Below are 24,385 nucleotides of genomic sequence, written 5' to 3' on the forward strand. Positions count from 1 at the left end.
TGACATCCAACTTCATTGCACTCAATTTCCACTTTTGTCAGTAGCTGCTATGCTTCCTTCATCTGGTCAGAGAGCAGGACTATGTCATCTGCAAAATCGAGATCTGTGAGCGTAACTGGTCTGACCTTTTTGGTTCATCCTGGTTTTATGGTAAAACCAAGCTTGTCATGATCTTTGGTAGCTTGACGTAGAGCATAAACAAGGACGATTATAAAGATGTAGGGTACCAGAGTGTCTCTGGCACCCACCTAAGCTAGTACCATTTGCTTCGGTTTAGCCTATATCCCTTTAAACCGTTCCAATCCATGTACCTTTCCAAGTACTTCTTAAATGTTGTTAATGTACCTCTCTCAATTACATCCTCTGGTAGCTCATCCCATGTACAAATCACCCTCTGTGTGCAAAAGTTGCCCCTCAGGTTCCTATTAAATCTCTCCTTTCTCACCTTAAGCCTGTTCCCTCTAGTTCTTGATACCCTAACCCTGTGGAATAGATTTTGTGCATTGACTCTATCTATGCCCTTCATGATTTTATGCACCTCTATAAGATCACCCTACATTCTCCTGTGTTCCAGTGGATAATGTCACTACCTAATCAACCTATCTCCATAACTCAGTCCCTCAAATCCCTCACCCCCACATAAATCTCTTCTGCATTCTTTCCAGTTGTGTCCACTGACAGGACATGTTATTCTCTTCACAGATTCTGCCTCCACTCTTTTTGTATTTCAATTTTCATTTTAAATTGCATATTGAAAGGACATTTTAGATACCTGTAATGCTAGTCACAATAACCAGAAAGTGATAGGAGTTACAATAGAATATAAAATTAGTCGGATGTCTATTACTGTCAAATCAAAAATAGTGAGCTTGCTTTGAGGTGGACTCTTTAAAGTCACGCCTAAGCATTACATCATGCTTTGTATCTTCAGGTTAAAAGAGATCAATTGAGCACGAGGTGGATACTTGATGCGTGGTTTTCAAAATGGCTGTACCATACATTGAAGTTGTTACCTCGGAGGTTTGCAATTTTAAACATTTTACCGAACTTATCTGTTATTATAACTGGTTAAGTTTAGTAGAAGAACAATGTTGCCTGATCATTGCAGGATTATTATGATTATGATTTTCTTCATTGATAGGATACTTAGAAATTATTCTCACACGATGCGAATAACTCTAGCCTGCCATTGTTTACAATGTAAAGGTAACGGAAGTGTACATAATTAACTGTTGGTAATCATTTTCTGTTGATATACTCGTGAACGGTCTTCTTTCTGCTAAACGTCATTAGAAATCGGAAAGTTCTAGACTAGAGTGACTTAAATTAAATCAAAGATATATCTTGTCTTTGTGGCAAAATTTTAACTTTTAAACAGTCGTGCTTGCGCAGTGAAGTTTCACTGTGTAAGGTTTGTCTCGGTGCCTTCATATCTTATCAGCCGTAGAATCTACTTAAAGTTGCTGCTCATGGTTAGTGGTCATCCAGTTTTTGAACGTAGCGAGCTGTGCAGTTTACCTTCTCGTGCCTTCTGGCTCGATGCACAACTTGCTGCCAAGGAAGCCATGTTGAAAGCCTTCATATTGTTTCTATTAAAAGTTCCTTCCAACTGCAGTTTCTGGTAGAATCAAACTTTTTTGTTAACCTAAAACCACATGTAACGGTAATATTTTGAATGCGATAAGACTATCATGGGTATAAACAAATTAGCATATTTTGGGTGTATTTTGAAGTAAATAATTTCTACAGTTATTACATGAAAACATTACTATTTTTATGTTGTCCTTATCTTAAAATTCTTAAGGGACTGTGGCAATCTATTGCCATTTCAAAGCGCAAAACCTCTGAAGAGCAATAAGTGCCTTCCAATTTATATCAACTTAATCATTTATTTTGAAACTTGTTTGGAATTACCTGAGTCTACACGGTGATATTAATCAGAATCTCATTGTATCACTCTTGAAAATCTTTTATGTTGATGTGGTTAACACTGAATCAGCAGCTGCATTTGGCGAATCTACCGTTCGTGTACACTGGCAAATAGTGAAAACTACATTGCCCAAAACTTGCAGGTTTATGCTAACAAAGAAAATAAAAAAGGAACTCTTCAAACACTTTAGTAGCATGTGTTTACAGAATTGTAGAAAACACACAGGGAACTATTTTTAATCAATTGTTAAAATATTCTTCTGCGCCCTATCAATTCTCATTCAAAGCGGTCGAATAATACTGAGAATATCTTCAATGATACTAAATTGTTTCACTGCTTTCATGGTTAACTATAGCTGTATTAATGCTTTTGTTGTTATAAGTTGTGGTTTTTTTTAACAGTACCTAGGGTAGCTTAACTTCCGCCAATGTTTACTCAACATTTTCTAGTCAGGGTCAGTGTTGGTGACCCATTCCTGCTCCCTTTCATTCTGAGAAAAAAATATTGGCATAATTTAAGAAGTCAGTGTAAAGTCAGGTTTTGGTCTTAATATCATAGAACAGTGCATTTAAACCAATAACCCATATACAAACCTTCCTCATAATGTGGTTCACTATCACTGGTTATAATACCACAGCAGCAGAATAACTATAATCACTTACTTTGGGAACAATCCACTAAGAGAGGAACAATGAAGGAGTGATTTTTCTTGGGCAAGGATGAAGAACAAAATGCTACTGTGGGAATTGTTATATTGCTCATTGCTGCTGGAATAATACTGATCTGGAATAGTCTAACTCTGTACCTGAGCCTGACCATCACCTACAAATGGTATGAATAGTGAATAGTTTCACATACAGTAGCTCTATTGCGTTGTTGTGGATATGTTTGCCAGCTACAAAATGGTGGACAGCCACAACTAAATCCAGGTCTCTAACCAAAACTCTAGTTTGGCCGCATCTGGAGTATTGCATATCATTCTGGTAGACCCACTATAGGAAGAATGTCAAGGCTTTGGAGAGGTTTACCAGGATGCTGCCTGGATTAGAGGGCATGTGCTAGAACGAGAGGTTAGACAAACTTGGATTGTTCTCTTTGGAGCGGCAGATGCTGAGGGGAGATCTGATAGAGAAGATAAGATCAAGTGAGGCATATCTAGAGTAGATAGAGAGTATCTTTTTCCCCAGAGTTGAAATAGCTAGTAACAGAGGGCATGCACTTATGGTGGGGGGGGGGGGGTTATAATTTCAAAGAAGATGTGAGGGAGGTTTTTTTTAGAGAGAGTGGTGAGGGGCTGGAATGTACAGCTTGAGATGGTGGTAGTGGCAGATACACAAGGGGACTTTTATGAGACACTTAGATAGGCACTTAAATGTGAGGGAAGTGGAACGATATAGACATTGTGTAGGTAGAAGGGATTAGTATAGTTGGCCATTTGATTCCTATTTAATTGGTTCAGCACAACATTGTGGGCCAAGGGACCCGTTCCTGTGCTGTATTGATCTATAATCCAGCATATGTCCTGCGCTTATATAATTGGACTTAAGAATTATTGGTTCAGTATAAATAGTAGTTTTAAATTCACTCTGAATTATCTCCATTTTATTTATACTGTATGTCTGAATTTAATAACCTTTGATAGAGTAATGAATATTCATGATATTCATTATGTGACAAAATATGTCAGTTACTTTGATAAAAAGCAACAAACTTCACACTGAATTAGGAGCTTAGTGCAGGTTAAAAAAATCATTATTTCTAAAAATTGTTTTGACGATAGAGTTAAACAAAACTAAAACCCAGTCAACTAAGAGCAGACAGTTACCAGTTGGTGCTTCTCTCAAGTAAACGGCCATCACTAAACATAAACCAGAAATTAAAAGTTACAAATCTGTAACAGAAATGAGAATCAAAGAGGTATGTTTATTTTCATTAAACACAACTGAATTTAATATGTTCTAGTTGGAAATATGTTAGGAAGTTAACTTTCACATCCTAAAACTCATTAGGGAAAAGACCTTGGTTAGATTTATGCCGTTGAATTCCATAGCTTAATACTGTGTTGGACATCACTGAGCTTAAAATGGGTGAAAATTCAGATCTGTGTATCACTGCCTCATTCTGAAAGTATCGCTTTCACAGAGCTTCTGTCTTATCGTGGTCAAACACAGGATTGCTCCTCAGTTAGTGGGTCAATCTGATGGCAAAGAACTTTGTTCTAATTAGAATAGTTTGATTGATCTTTTCACAGAGTCTGCTTTTGATTTAAGGAGCAGAATATGACATTGATACTTTCAACCATTAAATGTATTTTGAATAAATTCAGCCTCGCTTTAAGAATTTAAAGAACAAATTTTTATCTTGCCACCCAGAGTAAATTGGTAAAGAGGCAATTGATTTTAATGGACATGAAAACTGGGCATTTTCCATAAGGGGCGGCCATTTCAAAGCATCCATTTTAAAGTCCAGATCAAAATGAAAATCTTCCCCGATTTATTATTTACTGTTCTCTTCATAGAAACATAGAAATCTACAGCACATTACAGGCCCTTCAGCCCACAAAGTTGTGCTACTCTAGAAATACTCCAAGTAGGTTTTGGATTCTATATTGGGTTGTGAGATCCAGAGATCTGATTCTGATCATCTGTTGTCATAAAGCGGTGTGCTTTAAATACTGCTGTTGGGTAATCTGTTGATGTTGTTACCAGAGAGAGACAGAGAGAAGCAGGACCATGATATATTATTACTACATCTGTCAAAACGTTTGAATATGGCCCAAGTGCTGAGAGAGAGACATTGAAGCAGGTCAACAGTTCACTGACTTTAATGAGAACTGTTGTAGAATTTAATGGGAAAGAAAAACATCAAATACTAGGCTAACAGGGCTGTTAATTTTAAAACTCTGGAACTGCAAGTTAATGCCAACACTGCTACTGGAAGCAATAACTGATTTCTAAATGAATACTGCTCCTTAACAGCATCAGTTGAAATGGTATTCTTTCCCAGACAAGGGCAAGGGGAAGTAGGGAGTGTAAATATTGCTGTGCTTTTGGTCAATTCTCGACAAGACCAGAATAAAAAGGAGGGAGTTAAGTACCACCATAATGGAACGCTAATTAGCTGGAAATATGCTTAGTCACAGGTGCAATTGTCGAACCTGCTCCGCGGCACACAGACCCTGCAGCAGTGTTTGTGGTTGTGACAACGTAAAGTCTGTCCCTGCATAGCGGTTCACAAAAAGTGGACCTGCACCCAGCGATCCAGAACTTCTTCCCCTCCACCATCAGATTTCAGAACAGTCCATGAACCCACAGATTCTATCATGTTCTTCCTTTGTCTTTGCACTATTTTTGTAATCTATAGTAACTTTATGTCTCTGTATTGTACTGCTGATACAAAGCAGATTTCACATCGTGTAAATCAGTGATAATAAATCTGATCTGAAACAAATGAGAAGATTTTGTGACTGCACTGAGGAGCAAATGTGATTGATCCACAAACCTCCAAAGTAGTCCCAATGGGTCAACCTACCATCTTTCTGTACCATAACAATTTGGTAATTCTACAAGCACATGCTGCTAAAGAGACTGAATCATCTCCAGGATGATACTTAAAAAAGAAAGTTGGATCAGCCATGATGAAATGGGGAAGCAGACTCGATAGGCCAAATGGGCTAATTCTGCTCCTTATATCTTATGGTCTTATGATCTTAATCACAGTTGTCTTGATTTTTAACCAGTGCTAGGTGTGTATATGTTAAAGTGACATCTTTCTTTGTACCCCGACAGAAACCTGTGCAGCCTGTTGATGATCCCTATGGCACAAATGCTGAAATTGTTTTTGGGAATTTCTCTGTCCCACTAGTGGACTTATATCCTGAAAGCATTAATCCAGAGTGAGTACACATTTATAGTTGCTATATATAGGGAAGTTGGGATAAGTACATGGATAGGAGGGGTATGGAGGGCTATGGTCGATATGTCAATGACCTATGCTCCAGTTATCCTGGACATGGTCCAGGGACTAGGCAGAATAACAGTTCTGGACAGACAAGATGGTCAAAGAGCCTGTTTCTGGACAGCAGCTCTCTATGACTTTGAAGGTTCATTTACTATCAAAGTATGTATACAGAATACAACTCTGAGGTGCATCCTCCCACCGACAGTCATGAAACAAAGAAACACTATGGAACCCGCTCAAGAAAACATCAAACAACCAACGTGTGAAAAAAGAACAAATTTTGCAAACATTGAAAAGCAAGTGAACAGCACATAGAATATCAAACATCAAACCAGTACTATTCAGCTTAGCTCAGCTTGGCACCGCGCCACTAACCAATGCAGGCCACAGGGCTACTCTTTGCTGAAGTGCCCCAGTCCACACCAATCGCCACATTCAAACTGCTCAAAAACAGCAAAAGAGGACAGTAACCAGAACCCAGGAGCACATGTAACATGAACCTCAAAGTCCATCAAAGTGAGTCCACAGCCTCGTCTTCGACATCTACTGTTTCAGAGGCACATTCTGCAAAATACATAAAAATATGTAACCAGATCTCAAGCATCACTTCCTGCTCCTTGGAATTTGCCTTACACATGCGTGATTCCCTCTTGAGTTTCCAATTCTGTTTAACAGAAAATCTCAAGGGGTGAAAGGCTTCTCCTGATGGAGGCAAGGGCAACAGTGACATCCAAAAGGAACTGGATAAATATTTGAAAAGAAACAAAACTGCAAGACTCTGTAGAAAATAGAAAATTGAGAATTCAGGTGATTGTTTCAGTGAGTCAGTACAGGCTCAATGAAATGAATTGCCCTGGACTCCAAAAGTTTTTGATTTTATGACACCTTACACAGAACATAGAACAGAACAGTACAGCACAGGCCGTTTGGTCATTGTATTTTCTCTTTCTTTAAGCAGAATTAGGCCATTCAGCCCATTGAATCTGCTCCCCATTCCATCATGACTGGTCCCCCCTTCCCCCCCTTATCCTTTGGCACCCTGACCTATCAACCTCTGCTTTAAATATGCCCAATGACATGGCCTCCACAACCTTCTGTAGCAATGAATTCCACAGGAGTAAAGAAATTCCTCCTCATCTCCATTCTAAAAGGATGTCTTACTATTCTGAGGCTGTGCCCTCTGGTCCCTGACTCCTCACTATAGGAATTACCTTTTCCATATCCACTCTATCTACACCTTTCAATATTCATTAGATTATGAAGAAGTTTCATCAATAAATATTTTAAACCACTCCACAATCAATATAACCCTTACCTCCTACGTAGCCCATAACCCTCCATTTTTTTTCATCTAAGTGTCTCTTAAATGCCACTTCTCTGAAACCAATGGTGAAAAGATCCTCAGAACAAAATATTTCACACACACTGGAAATATTTGTGGAATTTGGTTGTCTGGTCACTTCTGTCCACATCCCCACAGGGTCGGATTCATACAATGACATTAGGACCTCAGAAGTTATTGACATCTATCAGTTCTTTGCAAACAAGACACAAGGAGATTCTCCAGCCATTTCACAGTTATTTCATCCACGCAACACTTGAAATGGAATCTCATTTGAAGTTTGTTAATAATAGTTGATACAATAGAAGTATTTCATTTATCTTTTAGAGAAACAAAATTTGGAGTTCCTGAAAGTGGAGAACAGAATTCTGTTTCTGTGGTTGGGTAGTGCAATACGTAAGTGATCGTTTTTTGACATTTTATCCTTTACTAATTTGCCATGGTACTTTTAATGTCACAAAACGTTGATAATGTTGAAAGACTCAGAGAATGGCCTAGTTACTTGCACAAGTTATTTCAATAAGAATGCCTCCATTGATTAACGGAGGGTGAGATTTTGGTGCTGTTTTGCTTATTCTTTCGATGAACGATAATGCGTACAGTGAGTAAACATTGCGGGTCTTAAAGAGGCGTTTTGGGGCTGAAATCTGCTCTTCTGCTGGCTGCATTAAGCCATCCAGGATCCTGCTGAGAGGAAAATGGAACCGTCTCCCCTGAAAAGCTTCTGACAGTTGTATCACCATTCACGGGACAGAGGTGATCCTGTAGATTACGGCTCCCTCACCACTCCATTACAGTACTTTGTCCACTTCATCTCTTGAGGCAAAGATCACAAAGTGTGCATGAATTATTAATTTCTTCCATCAATAAATCTGACTTGTGACAGTGTTAGACCAATCCGATTGACTGGAATGCACTGCTGAAAGTGAATGCCTGAAATAATACCCACAGAGAATATGTTGTTGTTATTATATCATTTTCAATTTCTTTCAAATCAGTTAGTGCATGCCAGAGCAAACACGTAGTCCCTAATTTTAGCGCCAGTCATTTGGGAAAGCCTAAAAAAATGGCAAATTAAACACTGGGATTTGTACCATCTGGTCCCATTTCCTTTCCATCTGTTCTTAATATTACATAGAAGATAGAAAGTACAGCACAGAACAGGCCATTTGGCCGATAATGTTGTGCCAAAGCAGCTAAAAAAAAATCAAAACCAACAAAACACCAATCCCTCCTAGCTACACCATGTCCATATCCCTCTATCTTTCTGACATACATGTGCCTATCCAAACATCTCTTGAAAGCCTCTAATGTATTTGCATCTACCACCACACTAGGCAGCAGATTCCAGGCATTCAGGACCCTCTGAGTAAAAAACTTACCCCTCACATCTTCCTTGAACCTACTCCCTCTCACCTTCAATGCATGCTCTCTGGTATTAGACATTTTAACCCTGGGAAACAGATACTTTCTGTCCACTCTATCTGTGCCTCTTATAAACCTCTATCAGATGGCCCCCTCAGCCCCTGGTGCTCCAGAGAAAACAACCCAAGCTTATCCAGCCTCTCGTGATAGCAAATGCCCTCTGTAGCAGGCAGCATCCTTGTAAACCTCTTCTGCACCCTTTCCAAAGCCTCAACATCTTTCCTATAATGGGGTGACCAGAACTGTATGCAGTACTCCAGTTGTGGCCTAACCACAGTTTTATAAAGTTGCAACATAACTCTACTTACTGCTCCTTCTACAACTTGGCAAGAATTTACGTTTTATTCGTTTTTGCAAAGCATCTTGGTTGATGTTCTATGTTGAAAGGACTTAAAAGAGACTGGATGAGATTCCATCACCTTTAGCCCTTTGTCGCCTCTACTCATCACCCTCGAGCTTCTGTCACTATTTCTACACTCCTCTCTTCCATCTACTTGAATGACCTTCATCACTTGCATCCACCTATCACTTGCTAGCTCTTGCTCCACCTCTTCCCTCCACCTTTCTTCATTGGTTACCTCCCCTCTATCTTTTACTTCAGATGCAGGTTTTCAGCCGGAAACGTTGACTGTCTATTTCCCTCAGTAGTTGCTTCCCGCCACATTGAACTTAGCCAGCATCTTGTTTGTTACTACAGATTGCAGCACCTGTAAACTCCTGTATCTCACATAAGACAGCGCAATTGCTATTGTGAACATATGGAGAACATAACAGAATTAGGAAATCTAAAGTCTTCCTCCAAATAAACAAGGTCAAAATCAGCTTTACACTCAAGTACCTTTTGTACACTCAATGGCCATTTTATTAGGTACACCTTTGCACCTGCTCATTAATATCTAATCAGCCAAACATGTGGCACTAACTCAGAGCATAGAAGCACGCAGACAGGGTCAAGAGGTTCAGTCGTTGTTCAAACTAAACATCAGAATGGGGAAGAAATGTAATCTAGGTGACCTTGACTGTGGAATGATTCTTGGTGCCAGACGGGGTGGTTTGAGCATCTCAGAAACTGCTGATCTCCTGGGATTTTCATGCACAACAGTCCCTATAATTTAAGAGAATGGTGCAATAAACAAAAAAAAATTTCTAGTGTGGGTGGCAGTTCCTTGGATTAAGAAGCCTTGTTAATGAGAGAGGTCAGAGGAGAATGACCAGACTGGTTCAAGCTGACAGGAAGGTGACAGCAACTCAAATAACCACACGTTACAACAGTGTGCAGAAAATGCACAACATGTCAAACATTGAAGTGGATGAGCTACAGCAGCAGAAGACCATGAACATACACACAGTGGCTGCTTTATTAGGTACAGGAGGAACCTAACAGAGTGGCCACCGAGTGTATATTTCTATTTGGACCCTGTCTTTGTAGAATTATTTACCTTCCTCATTTGAATGTCATGACCACTGAGTCATACTGTGTGGAATTGGGCCAATTGGCTCTGCTAGTCCCTGCAGTCTAAGTAAGAGCTTCCTGTGTTTACAAGTATCCCAATCTAGTATGTTTCTTAAATGATTGCACGTGAAACAGTTCTGAAACAAAACAATTCAGCTAGAGGAAGCCTCGCTTCTGAGAATACAGGAAGAGTTCCAACAATGGGGAACTGCAAGAGCTAGTTTCATTAAATTAATATCCCTTTTTAACATTTTCTCCACAATCATCTGTTATATGCCCACAAGAAGATGAATCTCAGGGTGACACTGGTGATATGGTGACACATCATTAGCATGTACACTTTTACTGCCAAATGTCAATCATATACATCCACAAATTAACATGAACCTTCAGCATCTATTGCCTTCACTGATCAACATGTCGTTTGTGATGACTTTACCGTACACTGAATATCTTTCATAGCTGTAAGCATACTTTTGTGCTTCGATTTGTTTGAAAAGATCCAAGCACAAGGCTGTTTGAAAAAAAAAATCATGCTGCTTTGTACTTCCTGTCTGGGTAGCACTGAGACTTCCTCGCTGACAGATAAGCCTGCTTCTCGCCCTGCACCCTACTCACCCTGACCCCACTTCCTCCACCACCATTCCCATCCCTAGTCTCACTCCCTTTTAGAATATTGAACGTAGAATATTATAACACAGTACAGGCTCTTTGGCCCAGGTTGGTTGTACCTACCTTTTAACCTGCTTTAAGATCATCTAACCCTTCCCTCCTACATAGCCCTCCATTTTTCTATTGTCTTTGTGTCTAAGAATCTCTTAAATACTCCTAATGTATCTGCCTCTACCACCATCCCTGGCAGGGCATTTCACACACCCACCACTCTATACGTAAAAAAACATACATCTGACATTCCCCCTACACTTTCCTCCAATAACCTTAAAATTATGCCCCCTTGTATTAGCCATTTCCATCCTGGCAAGAAGTTCCTGGCTGTCCGCTCAATTTATGCCACCTAACATCTTGTAAGCTCTATCAAGCCACCTCTCAACCTCCTTCCTTCCAAAGAGAAAAGCTCTAGCCCGCTCAATCTATCTTCACATGGCATATTCTCTAATCCAGGGGCATCCCGGTAAATCTCCTGCGCACCCTCTCTAAAGCTTCCATTTATTCCTGCTTCAGAGCATGAAGCAGTAAATCTTTGCAGCAGTTCATCAAAATAAATATCTGGAGCGTCAATCAAAAAAATTCACACTGCCATAGTTTTTCTCTTCTGTAAAATGGGAGGATGTTGAATGTGAAGTAGAAGCAAAATTCTTTCCCCTTTACTCTGACAATAGCCTGGCCACCTACATTAAGACCCCTTCCATTCAACAAGATGAAACAAGATTAGGAGAAACAATTTCATTATCAGTAGTTTTCTGACCCTCATTTCATCCACCCAGTTTTCAATCTAATCTACAGTATATCCTTCTGTAACTTTAGACAACCTTCCTCGCTATGACAACAAAATCACAAATGCAAGCTCATACATAAAGAAATGTATGTATAACAAAATTATAATTAAAAATACAATGTGTGGCTTGGTGGGAAAAGCTCAAGGAGTTACCTTCAGCACAGAACATAGAACGGTACAACACAATGTTGTGCCAAACCAGTTAAGTTAGTAATCAAACAGCCAGCTAAATTAATCTCTTCTTCCTACACTATGTCCATATCCTTTCATCTTCCTCACATTCATGGCCAGTGATACTCACTTCTACTGCAATGAAGTGCTTTGAGAGGTTGGTCATGGCTAGAATCAGCTCCTGCTTAAGCAAGCACCTAGACCCACTGCAATTTGCCTATTGTCACAATAGGTCTACAGTGGATGCAACCTCACTGGCTCTCCACAAGGCCTTGGGTCACCTGGACAATAGCAATGCCTACATCAGGCTGCTGTTTATTGACTACAACTCAGCGTTCAACACCACCATGCCCTCAGTTCTAATCAATAAGCTCCAAAATCAGGGCCTCTGTACCTCTCTCTGCAACTGGATCTTTGACTTCCTCATTGGGAGACCAGAGTCTGTGCAGATCAGAAATAACAACTCCTCCTCACTGACAATCAACACTGGCATTACTCAAGGAAGTGTGCTTAGTCAACTGCTCTGTTCTCTCCACACCCATGATTGTGTGGCTGGGAACACAACCTGAATGGACAATGAACCCATGAATATTACCTCAGCATGTCTCCTCTCTTTTTGTATGACTTATCTAATTTATTTTTTATATATATTTCTTATTGTAATTTATAGTTTTTATTAATATGTGTGGCAATGTTCCGCTGCCGCAAAACAACGGATGTCATGACATATGCCAGTGATATCAAACTTGGTTCTGATTCTGCCTTACTGTATCTAAACATCTTTTAAAAGTCGCTAATGTTTTTGCCTCGACCACCTCCCCAGGCAGTGCGTTCCAGCCACCCCCCACTCTGTGTAAAAAACTTGCCCCTCACACCTCTTTTGAAATTACTCCTTCTCCTTAAAAACACACCCCCTGGTATTAGACATTTCAACCCTGGGAAGGTATAGTCTGTAATACTCTATCCATGCCTCTCATAATCCTATAAACCTCTATCAGATATCCCGTCAGCCTCCACCGCTCCGGAAAAAAAACAACCCAAATTTGTCCAACCTCTCATTTTAGCACATGGCCTCTAATCCAGACAACATCCTGGTAAACATCTTCTGTACCCTCCCTAAAACCCCGTCATCCTTCCTATAATGAGGTGGCCAGAGCTGTATGCAATACTCCAGATGCCGCCTAACTGGAATTCTATTAAGTTGCAACATAACTTCCTGACTTTTGAACTCAATATTTCAACAAATGAAGGTAAGCATGTCGTATGCCTTCACAGTCACCCTATCAACCTGTGTAGTCAGTTTCAGGGAGTTATGAGCTTGGACCCCAGGATCACTCTGTTCATCAACACTTTGACCGTAGCAGTGTACTGAGTGAGGCTGAATGGGATGTGAATACTATCTCAGCACCATTGCGACATCAGCACTTATGCCAAGTGCAGAGAGTCATCACCAAAGGGGCGATTGAAAGATCTTCCTTATCATGTTCAGAGTGCAAAGGCTACTGTTGACACTACAGTTGAGATTAACATGATTGCACTAACGGAGATGTCAGGTCACTAGATTGCCTTGTACTATGCTGTTGGCCACCAAACATTTCATTTCATTGAAGATATCCCATAAATGCAATCAGGCACTTAGTGTGAGTTATATAGTGTCCGTGACACTATTCCCTCTAAGCTGTGCGAGTGCGAGGCTGCACAGTAACTGAAATGCTCCCGTGCACATAGCCTTTGTTGCCACATAGCTTGAATTGTCTTAACGCTTAGACATTAAAAGTGCCACGCAGTTTTCAGGCCGTAAAAAAAATTTCCTCCTCAGAGCAATGATTGGTCTACACAGCTGTAAAAAAAAAATGAGGAAACATTGGTCCATGATTTTCCTTCGGGATCCTCAGCCACCTCACTTGCCCATGTGCAGCAGAGTTCAAGCACACACAGTGCTGCCCATTGTTGTAACTGCCACTGGTGGGTTTCTGCATCATGTATGTAAAGGCCCACAACTGTGATGACATATACCTACTTTGATAGCAATTTTACCTTGAACGTTGAACTTTGGATTGCTTTCACCACCAGCTGTCAGGACTGCCTTACCCACCCAGAATGAGGAAACTCCTTAGATTGTTGCCCTCTAACAAAAAAACTTGTACTTCTTTAGCATTTCCCTTTCTAGGCACAAAATCCCAAGATAAGACTCATCCATTACTTGGCTCACAATCTTTGCCCCATACCCACATTTATGCACTGAATCACTGACCCAACCTGATCGTACTCCAACCTATCAACCGATCCAGAAACCTCCCCTGACTACAGCTAACAGTGGCCCCTTTAACTAAGTCTATCCCCTTACTTACTGCTGTCTGACATCTAGTGTTATCAGCACCAACAATCACTTCCACTGACTGCCAATTGCCTCATTACTGATGCCAACCTCAACTTGGCATCCAGTTGCTTCCTGACGCATGATCTCCAGGAGCTAACCGATGCCCAACCTAATCAGCTGACTCCTTCAATAAACACGTTCACACAACTTTACATGCCCATTGACCATACATACCATCAGATACCCACCTCTGTTCCCCAACATCCCAGCTCCCAGCCCTCTTCTGCTGATTTCATCCCAGACTTAGCTCCTTTGCATCCTTCCTAACAATAAATAGATTTTCACCAGTTGTTATTGATTCCCATGCACAAAGAAAAATATTTTCCACCTGGGGGTCCTACTGAATATCAAGCAACACCATAGGCTTAATAACCTGCTGAAATTCAGAGGGGTAAGGCCATCAAACAAAAGAGACACAAGAGATTCTGTAGTTGCTGGAAGTCTGGAGCCACACACACAAAATGCTGGAGGAACTCAGCAGGTCAGGCAGCATCTATGGAGGTAAATAAACAGTAATGATTCAGTCCCAGTGAAGGGTCTCAACCCAAAATGTCAATAAATGTTACCTGATCTGATGAGTTCCTCCAGCATTTTGCATGTGGTGTTCATCAAACAAAATACCTTGGGTGAAAATGCTTGAATATTGCTGAAGTTGAAATGATCGCATTGACAAAGAGGATGGAGTGACTTCACCAATGGTGAAGTTGGACTCATCGCACCAATACAGATCTTGGAATTATTACATTAATGCTGAGGTCAGAGTGATTAGACATAGAATCCTAGAGAATCAAACCTCCATATTGGTGTCATCACACCAACTTCAGCTTTGCTGCAAGAAGCTGCCCTCTTGGTGGTTGCAGCCCTAATACACATGATTATGGGACATCAACGACTGCATTGGTGCTGCTTCCTGCACCCATACAGAGCTCATCCACTTCATCAACTTTGCCTCCAACTTCCACTCTGCCCTCAAATTTAGACCTCCCTCTCCTTTCTCAATCTCTCTGTCTCTATCTCTGGAGACAGCTTATCTACTGATGTCTTTTATAAACCCATGGACTCTCACAGTGACCTCAGCTATACCCCCTCCCACCCTGTTACCTGTAAAAATGCCATCCCCTTCTCTCAACTCCTCTGTTTCCGCTGCATCTGCTCTCAGGATGAGGCTTTTCACTCCAGAATGAAGGAGGTGTTCTCCTTCTTCAAAGAAAGGGGCTTCCCTTCCTCCATCATCAACGCTGCCCTCAACCACATCTCTTCCATTTCGTGCACGTCGGCTCTCACTGCATCCTCCCGCCACCCAACTAGGGAGAGGGTTCCTCTTGTCCTCACCTACCACCCCACCAGCCTCCGTGTCCAGCACATAATTCCTCATAACTTCCGTTATCTCCAACAGGATCCCACCACCAAGCACATCTTTCCTTTCCCCTGCCCCCCCACCCCCCACTTTCTGCTTTCCACAGTGATCACTCTCTACACGTCTTCCTTGTCCATTCGTCCCTCCCCACTGATCTCACTCCTGGCGCTAATCCTTGCAGCAGAACAAGTGCCACACCAGCCCCTATACCTCCTCCCTCACTACCCTTCAGGGCCCCAAACAGTCCTTCCAGGTGAGGTGACACTTCACCTGTGAGTCTGCTGGAGTCATCTACCGTATCCGTTGCTCCCAGTGTGGCCTCCTGTATATCAGTGAGACCTGATGTAGATTGGGAGACTGTTTCGCCGAGCACCTATGCTCCATCCACCAGGAAAAGGAGGATCTCCCAATAGCCACCCATTTTAATTCCACTTCCCATGCCCATTCTGACATGTCAGTCTATGGCCTCCTCTACTGCCACACTTAGCTTAGCTTGGAGGAGCAACAGCTTTTATTCCGTCTGGGTAGCCTCCGGCCTGATGGCATGAACAGCTATTTCTCAAACTGCCCACCCACCTTCACCATTCCCCATTCCCTTTTCCGTCTCTCAATGTATCTCCTTACCTGCCTATCACCTCCCTCTGGTGCTCCTCCCCCTTTTCTTTCTTCCACGGCCTTCTGTCCTCTCCTGTCAGATTCCCCCTTCTCCAGCCTTGTATCTCTTTCACTAATCAACTTCCCAGCTCTTTACTTCACCCCTCCCTCACTCCTGGTTTCAGCTGTCACCTTGTGTTTCTTCCTCCCCCACCCACCTTCTAACTCTGACTCTTTCTTTCTCCTGTACTGATGAATGGTCTTGGCCCGAAATGTCAATTATACTCTTTTTCATAGATGCTGCCTGGCCTGCTGAGTTCCTCCAGCATTTTGTATGTGCTACTTGGATTTCCAGTATCTGTAGATTTTCTCTAGTTTGTGATTATGGGAGACCCCTGATTCAATCCTGAAAATATGATCCCTTACTCATTATTACTACTTTGTCTCCTGCAAAGGGTGTGATGGAAACAGAAGTCATTGACAACCAAAAGAAACTGGGAAGAACTTGAAGGAGATACTATTTAACTATTTATGGTTCTATTACTATTTATTATTTATGGTGCAACTGTAACGAAAACCAATTTCCCCCGGGATCAATAAAGTATGACTATGACTATAAAATTATATGGAACTCAGACATCCCACCTCTCCCGGAACTTCCGGGAGTCTCCCGCATATTAATAGTGGCTCCCTGATGCCCGCAAATTATATACAATATCACGGAAATCAATTTTTTTGAGAGCGAGCGAGAGAAAAGCAAGAGAGAGCGCGAGAGCGACCACGAGCAAGAGCACGTGCGCGAGCGAGAGAGAGGGAGAGCAAGAGAGCGAGCAAGAGAGAAAGCGAGAGAGAGCGAGCGAGAAAGCAAGCGAGAGCACTTGAGAGCGCACGAGCGACCACGAGAGAGAGAGAGCGCGCCATGGCAGAGTGTGCCAAAAAATATAAAATGTACGTCACCCCAGACTACACTAAAGTGTACCCCTGCCTAATAGGGGTCAAAATAATGACAGTGTTGCTCGCTGCACTGTTTGCAACAGTGACTTGGGGGGATTAAGACTGTAAAAGACGTGTTGAGATGAGGTTAACAGGTGTCATTCATTCATTAGCATAGCTAACATTATTTAAACTAGCTGGCTAGCTGCTAAGGAGCTACTCTATTGCAGACATCCCACCACTCCCGGAAGTCTCCCGCAAATTGATGGTTCTACCTCCCTGAAATGAGTTTTTGCAAGGTGGGATGTCTGAGAACTATGTTCACATAGTGGGAGTGGTGGGATGGGACTGATTGGATTGGTATCTTAAGAGCTGGCCTAAAGATAATGGGTGCATCAAGCATCTTCCCACTTTGCCTTAATAACTCCTTAACTCTATGATCTCGATTAATGTTGAGGTCTGATTAATTATAGAAATCAAAATCAAATCTGGTGAACTACTTATAAGAAAACTAACTTGATCTTTCTGTTATAGGATGCGTAACAGATGACATTGGAAGCTTTTCCATCTGAAGACAAGATGCTTCATCAAAGCACGTTGTAGCACTTACAGAGCAATGAATATGCAAACTTCTAGTTCCTTTAGCTCATTTTTGTTCAATGTTTGTTTTTATTTAATTTTAGAAATGGTGCTTTTCCTTTATGTTGTATTGTAAAATTACAAAACTTTCTTAAATATGTTATAGCTTGATATTCTTTATATTTAGTTTCTGTAAATTACACTTGCAAAAATTCACTTTGAAATTATTGAAACATGTTGACTGAGATGGAGGTACTGTATAATGGAGCAGGGAGTGTGAAGAAGAGAAACTTGCAATTCAGTGCAGCTTTTATGCATTGGAGTGGCAGGACGCAGAAAATGATGATCATGGGAAGAGGGAAAATAGTAAAGGATCTCTGGACCCTGACAACCAGCCAAATTGCTCTCATAAAGCCATAAGACATAGGAGCAGAATTAGGCCATTCAGCCCATCGAATCTGCTCCACCATTCCATCATGGCTGATCTATTATCCCTCTCAATGCCATTCCCCTGTCTTCTAACCATAACCTTGAATACCCTGACTAATCAAGAACTTATTGACCTCCACTTTAAATAGACACAATACTTGGTCTCCACAGGCATCTGTGGCAAAGAATTAGGAGTTCCCACAATCCAAATTCCTCCCAAGAATGGAGAAAACGCCAAGTCTGGGACACCAAAGGAGGGTATAAGGGGAATCTTGGCTGAACAGGATACCTTATAAGAAAGTCATTGATATCTTTATTCAAACGCTCTGTAATCCATGTAACTGGAACGTCACTGTTCAAATGTGGTGATATCTGTTACACGTATCCATTGATTTGTATATGACTGTAGTATTCATGATCCTTCAGTGAAGTGACACCCATTTCAATGGAGAATAATATAGCAATAGAAGATATTTGAACTCATTCTGCCCCGCACATCTCAATTTCACCTCATTGCTATTTCTAGCACTGGCTCCACTCTCCTGCCAAGCCTGCTATGTTGTCACCAAAATATTGTCAATGCTTGTGTTGGTTACAAAAACAAATGAAGCATTTCACTGTAAGTCTCAATGCGCATGTGATAAATAGAATGAATTTACATGAATCCTGCTTTCCTTATATTAAAGCTTCCACCAGTGTCTGTTTTGAATGTACTCAGTGACAGACTGCACAGCCCTCTTAACAAGAGAATTCTTAGGATTCACTACCCTCTTGGTGAAGAAATGTTCTTTGTTTCAGTCTAGATAGGCTGTCTCTTGATTTTTAGTCGGTGACACCAGTTTCAAACATACAGCCAGAAGAAACATTGTTCGATCTCCCTGCCAAGCCCAATAAGAATATGGGGTATTTCAGTTCTTAGGCCTCTTACTTCCAGAACGTATAGCCCAAACTGCTTAATCCCTCATTGTAAAACAGTCCCACCCTTTCCATCCCAGAATCAACTTTATGAACTGTCATCGCGCTTCTCCAAGAAAATCCTTGCTCAAGTTGGGAGGGCAAACCTAAACATTATATTCCTATACACTTTCACCAGAATCTTATGTAAATGTACTACAATTACTTTAATTTTTATCAAAATGAATTTATCTGAAGTATTAATACTATAGTAATTATTATCTACACTATTGTACCAATTGATGTGTGAATATCTGTATTTAAAATAAATAAAATTTGGATTTCACTTTGACTTTAATGATGCTGTCTGTAAATAACGCACACACCGAGTTCCAGTACGGTATGGGCAGCACAGTAGTGTGGTGGTAAGCACAATCGATGTACAGTGCCAGTGGTCATCAATCAGAGTTCATTTCCCGACGCTGTCTGTAAGGAGTTTGTACGTTCTTTCCATGACCGTGCAGATTTACCCCAAGTGCTCTGGTTTCCTCCCACATTCCAAAGATGTACAGGTTAGGTTTAGTAAGTTGTGGGCATGTTATGTTGGCGCCAGAAGCGTGGCAACATTTGCGGGCTGCCCAGCACAATCGTTGCTGATTTGACTTGATGCAAATGAAGCATTTCACAGTATGCTTTGATGTACTTGAAGCTAATCTAGTCTAATCTAATTCCAGAGGTTCCAATTAGGTGAGGGTGACCAGCCTTGACATGAAGACAACATTTGGACAAGTGAAGCACCAAGGATACCTAATAAAACTAAAGTCAATACACTCAGTGCCCACTTTATTAAGTACCTCCTATACCTATTAAAGTGACGACTGAGTATATGTTCATGGTCTTCTGCTGTTGAGACCTATCTGCTTCAAGGTTCGTCATGCTGTGCATTCAGAGGTGCTCTTCTGCACACTACACATGCTTATTTGAGTTACTGTCGCCTTCCTGTCAGCTTGAACCAGTCGGGCCATTCTCCTCCGACCACGCTCAATAACAAAGCAGTTTCACCCACAGAACTGCTGATCAATGGATGTTTCGCGTTTTTTGCACCATTCTCTGTAAACTCTAGAGGCTGGTGTGTATGAAAATCCCAGGAGATCAGCAGTTTCTGAGATATTCAAACCACCCTAGTACTCAAATACATAAGGCATTGACTGGCGACAATTTGGTCCTTTGAGCAGTGGCTAATCAGCGATTGGGATTGATCAGTAAGAACAAATTAAAATAAGTCAGGGGAAGAGGAGTGGCCATCTTTGGAGTGGACAGTGTTAGAGTGAGGATTTTGAGGCTTTAGCGCTTCGAGGCTTCGGTGAGAGAAAGTGAAAAGCTGTAGGTAGATATTTTTCCATTATTTATTTTTTGTTTTCTCTTCGTATATATAGAACAGTAGGAATGCCAAGCAGAAGAATTGAAAGCTCTTCTTGCGCAAGTGGGAAGACAGGGAGAGCCCCAGTGCACCTACCAACTTCACCTGCAAGGAATGCCTCTGGCAGCAGCTTCTAACAATCTGCCTTCGGGACCTGGAGCTGGAACTGGATGAACTCCGGATCGTTCGGGGGAAGGGGTGGGTGTTGATAGATAGGACATTTGCAGAGGCAATTACACCCAAGGTGCAAGACACAGGCAACAGACAGGAAGAGGAATGGGTTTAAACAACCAGTGCAGATTACCCGCGGCCACAAAATACTCTGCAGCAACACACACAACACGCTGGAGGAACTCAGCAGGTCGGGCAGCATCCGTGGAAACGATCAGTCGATGTTTCAGGCCAGAACCCTTCATCAGGACTGTAGTGGGAGGGAGCAGAGGCCCTATAAAGAAGGTGGGGGGAGGGTGGGAAGGAGAAGGCTGGTAGGTGCCAGGTGAAAAACCAGTAAGGGGAAAGATAAAGGGGTGGGGGAGGGGAAAAGTAGAAAAGGTGAAGAAGGAATAGGGGAAAGCACAATGGGTAATAGAAGGAGGCGGAATGATGAGGGAGGTGATAGGCAGCTGGAGGAGTGGGCAGAGTGAAACTGGGATGGGGGAAGGGAGAGGGAGGGAATTACTGGAAGTTGAAGAATTCAATGTTCATGCCAAGGAGCTGGAGACTACCCAGACGGTATATGAGGTGTTGGTCCTCCAACCTGAGTTTGGCCTCATCATGGCAGTAGAGGAGTCGCCCTCAACAATAGGTATATCACTTTGGATACTGTTGGGGAGGTGGGGGGGAATGACCTTGCAGAGGAAAGTCATAACGGTCAGCTCTCCGGCACTGAGTCCGGCTCTGTGACTCAGAAGGGAAGGGGGGAGAAGAAGCGAGTTGTGGAGATCAGGGATTCATTCGTTAGGGAAGGAGAAAGGAGGTTCTATGGATGAGAGCAAGATTCCTGGATGGTATATTACCTCCCAAGTGCCAGGGTCCAGGACATCTCCAGTCAAGTCCTCGGCATTCTTAAGTGGAAGTGTGAGCAACCAGAGGTAATGGTCCAAGGTAGGAAGAGTGACGAGGTTCTGCAAAGTGAGTTCAGGGAGCTAGATGCTAAGATAAAGTGCAGGACCTCCAGAGTTGTGACCTCAGGATTACTACCCATGCAACATACTAGTGAGGCCAGAAATAGGAAGATTATGCAGTTTAACATGTGACTAAAGAATTGGTGTAGGAGGGAGGGTGTCTGATTTTTGTATCATTGGGCTCTCTTCCAGGGAATGTGGGACCTGCACGGAAGAGATGCTTTACATCTGAACTGGAGGGGGACGTATCTCCTAGCACGAAGGTTTGCTAGTGCTGCACGGCGCGGGGGTGGGTTGAGGTGGTTTAAACTAGAGTTGCAGGGAGATGGAAACCAGAATGCCAGGACAGATAGTGCAGAAACTTGTAAAATTAGACAGCTCCATCATGGGTACGAGCCTACGTAGTATCCAAGACATCTTCAAGGAGCAGTGCCTTAGAAAGGCAGTATCCAACATTAAGGACCCCCACCACTCAGAGCATGCCCTCTTTATATTGTTACCATCAGGAAGGAGGTACAGAAGCCTGAAGGCGCACACTCAGTAATTCAGAAACAGCTTATTCCCCTCTGCCATCTGATTTCTAAATGTACATTGTACCCATGAACACTACCTCACTACTTTTTTATTTCTGTTTTGTTGCAGTACTTATTTTAACATAACAATTTAACAGTCATATATATACTTACAGTAATATAGTTTTTTCTCTGTATTTATTTACTTATTATGTATTTCATTGTACTGCTGCCCTAAAGTTAACAAATTTCACAACATATGTCAGTGATAATAAACCTGATTCTGATTCTGGAGAGGCTGTGGAGACAGATATTGTTAAGACCTCAGACAAAGTCAGGAATCAAAAGGTTGAGCATGGTGCAACTAGTATCATAGGAAAGACAGATGAGCTCAGGGCAATGATCAACACATGGAATTACAATATTGTAGCAGACATCCTACCTCTCCCGGAAGTTCTGGGAGTCTCCCGCATATTGATAGTGGCTCCATGATGCCCGCAAATTATATACAATATCCCAGAAATCGTTTTTTTTTAGAGCAAGCGAGCAAGTGAGAGCGAGAGAGAGAGCAAGAGAGAGCGCAGGAGAGAGCGAGCGAGCGAGAGAGAGCGCGCCATGGCAGAGTGCTCCAGAAAAAGAAAATATAAAATGTACGTCACCCCAGACTACACTAAAGTGTACCCCTGCCTAACAGGCGTCAAAAATAATGACAGTGTTGCTCGCTGAACTGTTTGCAACAGTGACTTTTCTATTGCCCATGGTGGGTTAAGACTGTAAAAGACTTTTTGAGGTGAGTTTAACAGGTGTCATTCGTTCATTAGCATAGCTAACGTTATTTAAACTAGCTGGCTAGCCGCTAAGGAGCCACTCTATTGCAGACATCCCACCTCTCCCAGAAGTTCCAGGAGTCTCCTGCAAATTGATGATGCTACCTCCCTGAAATGAGTTTTTGCAGGGTGGGATGTCTGTTGTAGCCATTTGTGCAACATGGTTGCAGGAGGGGCAAGATTGGCAGCTCAGTATTATGGGGTTCTGTTGTTTTAGACACAACAGAGCAGGAGGGATTAAAGGAGAAGGGGCAGTGTTACTATTCAGGGAAAATGTCACAGCCAGGACAGACTGGAGAACTCAGCTAATGAGGAGTTACGGGTGGAAATGAGGAAGAAGAAATGTATGACTACATTAATGGGGCTGTATTACAGACCACCCAACAGTCTGCAGGATTTAAAGGAACAAATTTGTAGAGAGATCACAGACTGTTGCAAAAAACATAAAGTTGTTATATTAGTTGATTTTAACTTTCCACATATTGAGTGGATAACTTGTTCACCTCAATGCTGAATTGACTCCAGAACCTATAGACACACTTTCAAGGAATCTACAACTTAGTATTATTTATTTACTTTTTTATCATTTGCATGATTAGTCTTTTGCACCTCGATTTCTGTCAGTCCTTTTATTTATAGTTTTTCATAAATTCTATTGTATTTCTTATTTCCCTGCAAGAAAACAAATCACAAGGTAGTATATGGTAATACAGTATATATACAGTACATTCTTGGATAATGAATTTACTCTGAACTTCAAACTATCCAGCCAGTGGATTTGCTTTACAATTTTTGTTTCATGAATATCCATCAGGAAGCATCTTTAACCTATTATAAAGTCAATTGATAAATTTAAATTCAGATGAATAAAGTAAACTTGATAGGGGTTACCATTTATACATAGTCATAGTCATACTTTATTGATCCCGAGTTTTTGTTACAGCTGCATCATAAATAATTAAATAGTAATAAAACCATAAATAATTAAAATAATATGTAAATGATGCCAGGAAATAAGTCCAGGACCAGCCTATTGGCTCAGGGTGTCTGACCCTCCAAGGGAGGAGTTGTAAAGTTTGATGGCCACAGGCAGGAATGACTTCCTATGACGCTCTGTGCTGCATCTCAGAGGAATGAGTCTCTGGCTGAATGTACTCCTGTGCCCAACCAGTACATTATGTAGTGGATGGGAGACATTGTCCAAGATGGCATGTAACTTAGACAGCATCCTCTTTTCAGACACCACCGTGAGAGAGTCCAGTTCCATCCCCACAACATCACTGGCCTTACGAATGAGTTTGTTGATTCTGTTGGTGTCTGCTACCCTCAGCCTGCTACCCTCAGCCTGCTGCCCCAGCACACAACAGCAAACATGATCGCACTGGCCACCACAGACTCGTAGAACATCCTCAGCATCGTCCGGCAGATGTTAAAGGACCTCAGTCTCCTCAGGAAACCCGTGCACATTACAATTTTTTATTCCGTTTTATGGACATTAATTGCAGAAGTCAGAAGCGTCCGTTATGTCTACCACAGGAAAAGCTTCTCACCACTTCCTTCCACTGAGTCGACAGGTGCTCTTAGCATTGCAATGTTGAT

The 24,385-nt window shown here is 41.8% G+C and overlaps 1 long non-coding RNA gene across 1 annotated transcript in view; it reads left to right on the forward strand.

Moving 5' to 3' along the window:
• The window catches only part of LOC134336742 (uncharacterized), a 66,173-nt gene extending 46,979 nt beyond the window's left edge, over positions 1 to 19,194 (forward strand). The window contains exons 2-4 of the long non-coding RNA XR_010015875.1: positions 5,719 to 5,825; positions 7,560 to 7,628; positions 17,536 to 19,194. This is a non-coding gene — a long non-coding RNA (uncharacterized LOC134336742). The remainder of the gene's footprint in view (positions 1 to 5,718; positions 5,826 to 7,559; positions 7,629 to 17,535) is intronic.
• The last annotated feature ends 5,191 nt before the right edge of the window (positions 19,195 to 24,385 follow it).

The sequence above is a fragment of the Mobula hypostoma genome, chromosome 23 (assembly GCF_963921235.1).
Source record: "Mobula hypostoma chromosome 23, sMobHyp1.1, whole genome shotgun sequence".
Classification (NCBI taxonomy): Eukaryota; Metazoa; Chordata; class Chondrichthyes; order Myliobatiformes; family Myliobatidae; genus Mobula; species Mobula hypostoma.